This window comes from Theropithecus gelada, chromosome 4 (genome assembly GCF_003255815.1).
Source record: "Theropithecus gelada isolate Dixy chromosome 4, Tgel_1.0, whole genome shotgun sequence".
Classification (NCBI taxonomy): Eukaryota; Metazoa; Chordata; class Mammalia; order Primates; family Cercopithecidae; genus Theropithecus; species Theropithecus gelada.
In genome coordinates, this window is record NC_037671.1 from 21901683 (window position 1) to 21906879 (window position 5197).

Below are 5197 nucleotides of genomic sequence, written 5' to 3' on the forward strand. Positions count from 1 at the left end.
GCCTTGTTATCTCATGGACACAGTGGGAATTGAAAACCAGTGTTTTTAATAAAAAGGTCTTATATTGGTGAACAGGGAATTGAGGACTTGGAAGCTTCTAATTATGTAGCACAGGCAATGAATGCAGGCTACCTCTGAGTTTACCCTGGTTCCTTCATCCGGCCTGGCAGGCACTGTGGAGGGGCCTTGCACAATTTGTGCTGGGAAGGCATCGGGGGAGAAGAATCTTTTACTGGGCAGGCAAGGATAAAAGGGGTAGAGAGAACTAGGCATGTGATAAAAGCACATAAAATCTGTTTAAATATATTCTTAAGATTGCTTTAAAATATTTCGTTCTGGCCTTTCAAAAGAGTCCTGGGGTTTTCAGACTTGAGGCAGAAGGATGATTGTATGAGTCAAGCTGCCTCAGGATGTTGTTTATAAAGGATAATTTCTTCATTAGTTCTCATTAATTCATTCATTCTGCCAATATTTGCTGAGTGCCAGCCGCTGTCCTAAAGCTGGAATTCTAGTGATGAACAAGATTGACACAGCCCCAACTCTCATGAAATTCTAGAGACTCTCAGAGGCGTGTGGCCTCTGATCTCACAAAGTAAAAAGAACCCCAATTTCAGATAAAAAGGCATTTATTTTTGGTTAAAAAACATTTCCTTTAAAAAGCTATCTCCATGTAGTGCAATAATGTCACAGGATTTTAGGATTGAAAGGCTCATGCATTCATGTGATGAATATTTATGAGCTACTATGTTACAAAGTAGTGCTACCATCTCAGCTAACATTGTTAAAATGGTCAAGACATACTGGTCTGGTGTCCCCCTCTCCCCTGAAGGATGGGACTTTACGTGTCTATGCTGCAGTTCAAGATGTGTTGATTATGTATTTTGATCTCAGATAGCAATCTCCTCTCACCCCCCAGTAATTTCTGAATTCTAGAGAAAGCCTTAATGTAAGCTCCAGGTATTCACAATTTGTTGGGTCTGTCACATGGGATGTCATGGGGTTGTAGTTAATAGGAGAGGTGTAGTTAATAGGAGAGGAAGAATGAAAGGGGTTGTAGTTAATAGGAGAGGAAGAATGAAAGAATGAAAGTTTATTTCTTAAAGTTTATTTATTCAGTTCTCTCATTTGTAAACAAGTTACCTGAACTCAAGAGAACAGAAGGCACATAGGAGTGATAAAGCCAGGCTGTCCAGTTTTCAGGCAGGTCACCTTTCTAGCTCACCATCTTTGTATTTGGCCATTATGATATTTCTTTGGAATAAAAATTGCTTACCAGGATAAAGGGCAGGTCTTTGTTTCTCTCATTTACCACTGTATCCCCAGTGTCACAATAGTGCCTGGTATGTAGCAGATGCTCAATGATTTTTGGTGAAGGAATTAATAAATGAATGATATAAAGGCTTTTATCACAATTAAGTATGACTTAGAGGATATAAAGAAAAGTCAAGTAATCCAGCTTTGCCAATAACATACAAAATCAGTATGCACGTAGAGTTTGATTTTTTCATTGGCTTTACTGATCTTTACTATGAGTGTCTTATTAGTCACCTAAATCCCTTTCTGCTGCCTGTATTTCCAGAATATAACATCAGAAGGGAGGGTTCCATGGTGTAATGGTTAGCACTCTGGACTCTGAATCCAGCGATCCAAGTTCAAATCTCGGTGGAATCTTTCATATTGGCTGGGTGCTGTGGGAGGCCAAGGTGGGCAGATCACTTGAGGCCAGGAGTTCAAACCCAGCCTGGCCAACATAGTAATACTAAAAATACAAAAATTCAAAAATTAGCCGGGCATGGTGGCAGGTGCCTATAATCCCAGCTACTTGGGAGGCAGAGGCTGCAATGAGCTTTGCCACTGACATTCAGCCTGGGTAACAGAAGGAGATTCTCTGTCTCAGACAAAAGAAAAGGCGTCCACACAATTGGAAATTATTCTTTCATCCAACAGGCAGTTGGTCATATACAGAAATTCCAAAGGAATTCCTTACAGATTCTTATTTTTAAAATAACACGAGTTAGAGAGGAGAGGTCATGGGATGGTGTAATTCATGCCGTGTACCCTGGCCCACAGACACTTTTGACAACTAGACTGACACATTAGTAAGGGCAGTGATGGGTTGTATAATGAGGTTTCAGCCAATGATGAACAGCAGGTGTGGTGGTGGTGCCATAAGATTATAATGCTATATTTTTACTGTACCTTTTCTATGTTTAGATACACAAATATTTACCACTGCATTCCAATTGCCTACCATATTCATACTGTACTATGATGTACAGATTTGTAGCCTTGGAGCCATAGGCTATACCGTATAGCCTAGGTGTGTAGCACAGATGGCTGTGCCATCTAGGTTTATGTAAGTACACTCTATGATGTTTCCACAACAATGAAATCACGTAATGACACATTTCTGAGAATGTATCCGTACCGTTAAATGGTGTGTGACTGTAAACGAAACCCCAGAATGGAGAAGGTTGCTTATGTAAAGAAGATTGCTGTTTAACTAGAAGATGCAGTTGATAAATACAGCAGTTATTTGAGAAAAGAGAAAGGACTCAGTTTCTTTGGGACACTACGCTGGCAGTTAAATAATCTGTTTTTAATTTTGTCTCCCTTATCTAATGACCCAAAATGAAGTATTTCTTGGCATATGCACTGAAGAGAAAGGTTCCAACTTGTCCTATGTACCACAGACTATTCCACATTTATTTCGTCACCATTTACAGTGTCCAAAGAATGTTTGAGGTTATGAATGGAATCAGTTAAAGAATAGCCTATTATTTATGCACCTAAGTTAGCTGAAAGTTAACTTATGCACCTAAGTTAGCTGAAAGTTAACTTATGCACCTAAGTTAGCTGAAAGTTAACTTATGCTCCTAAGTTAGCTGAAAGTTAACTTATGCACCTAAGTTAGCTGAAACATATTTTGGGAATGAAATATGTTTTTCTCTATCAAAGTTATCTAATAAGGTACAATTATACCCAAAGGCAGTTGGATTTGATTTTTATAAATGATAACATAGCAGGGACCCATGTTTAAGTAATTTGGACTTTATGTAAGTCAGCTGTCTAGACAATTAAATGATGCAAGTTCTGATTCTAGGCAATTCATTACCTGATTTAGTAATCTTCTCTGCTCCTTTGCCTGACTTAAGAGTTAGGAGACAGTATATTTTGTCTCTATTCTGCCAATAACATTCTGTATGACCTTGGAGAAGCCACTTAGATATTCCATGTCTTAATTCACTTATTTATAAAATGGAAATAATAACCACACCAAGACCACTTATTACAGGTTGAATTGTATCCTTCAAAAATATATGTCAAAATTCCAACGCCAGGAACTATGAATGTGACCTTATTTGGAAATAAGGTCTTTGCAGATGTAATGAAGTTAAGATGAGGTCATTAGAGTGGACCCTAATCCAATTTGACTGCTTTCCTTATAAGAAGAGGGAAATTTGGCCACAGAAAACACAAAGAGAGAACTCCATAAGGCAACAGAAGAGAGATTGGAGGGATGCAGCTGTACACCAAGGGATGGGGGCACCAACGGCACCAGCGCAGCTGGGAAGATGCTACCGAAGATGGTGTAATGGATGCTACCTGGAGTCTTGGGAAGGATGGGAAGGATGGTACCCAGAGTCTCGGGGGGAGCATGGCCCTGCTGACACCTTGATTTTGGACTTCTTGCTTCCAGAACCGTAGGAATATAAATTTGTGTTGTTTTAAGCCACCCTATTTGTGGTAATTTGTTACAGCAGCCCTAGGATTTGATTTTTATGAATGATAACTAGGATTTGATTTTATCAAATCAAATCTAATAAATTGCCTAGCTAATAAACTAATAAATCGCCTAACTCGTGTGGTGGTATGAAACTAATAAATTGCCTAACTCATAGGGTAGTATGATATGATATTAATACTATATGTAAAAATATTTCTACATCTATTGGAGCAGGATAAATTGCTGTGACAATATATAGATCACGTTATCTTTCTTAACCCCAAGAAATATCCAAAAGGAACTTCTCTAAAACAGACAGTGTTAGGGAAAATTAAAAACTCTGTTAAAAGAAGATTTTGTTAACAAGATTTTAGAATTAACAAATTATCTCTAGTAGAACCCTGAAAATACAGCATTTCACAAACACGTTAGAACAACCATTTTCTGCCTTCTTTGATTTTTGTGTTTAAGCCATTTCTTTCCCTGAGTATATGAGTTTTCTTCAAGGAAATTTGAGTGCCTTACTCATTACACTTAAGAGTGTTGGCTTTGCCACAGGCTACACAATAATCAGAAAATAAAAATGTAGAAAAACTTTTAAAAATTTTATGATCTTTAGCCACAAAAATCCCCTCCATGGGTCTGATTCTCTATTAACCACCCTCAGACAAACCATGGTAATGAAATTCTATCACACTGCAGTCATTGCACAATTATCTCTGTTGACCTAAAAGAATCATTAGTCCAAAAAACATATTCATCATTTAAAAAAGGATATTCACCTTTAGAAAGTATTGTAGCATATTGCCCCTTCTATATACACATATGAAAGGAGTGACTATTGTTTTATATGTATATATACACACAAACGTACACACATATGTATATAATAATTATTATAGATAATTGTTAATTAGTTCCTTTTTATTTTTCAGAATTTTCTTCTACTTCTATTGGTCTAATCAGGAGAGAGTTAAATGTATCAGACTGAAAACTGGAGAAACTTTGGAGGTCATTGGGCTTAAATCCCCTCAGTTTAGAGATAAGGGAAGCAGAGCATAGCTTTTCAGTGACCTGTTGAAGGTTGCACAGGGATTTGGTGACAGAATAGATTTCCAGTTGCCTGACTTCCAGTCTGGCGCTCTTTCTTCTCTAAAACCATAGTGGTCATACAGACTTGTATTGGTTCTTAGATCTCTCACTAGCTCCATGACCTTGGATGAGACTCTCAAATTCTCTAAACATGCCTTTTCTTGTTTGTAAAATGAGAATGAAAAAACCAGGCTGGTAAAAGCTGGAGTACAGCCAAAACAAAAATATGCAGGCCACACAGTATTACTCAAGCTGAAAAAAGTTCAGCTTCCCACTATTCCATCCCCACACCACATGAGTGACTACTTGTCCCTCTGCCTCAGCTCAGTCATCAGTTTCTGGGGCATTTCTTCATTGACCCTTGGGGACTTGCACAGG

The 5197-nt window shown here is 38.1% G+C and overlaps 1 non-coding gene across 1 annotated transcript; it reads left to right on the top strand.

Moving 5' to 3' along the window:
* Positions 1-1599: 1599 nt before the first annotated feature.
* TRNAQ-CUG lies at positions 1600-1671 on the top strand. Its single transcript has one exon. It is a non-coding gene; the product is annotated as a tRNA-Gln (tRNA).
* Positions 1672-5197: the final 3526 nt, after the last annotated feature.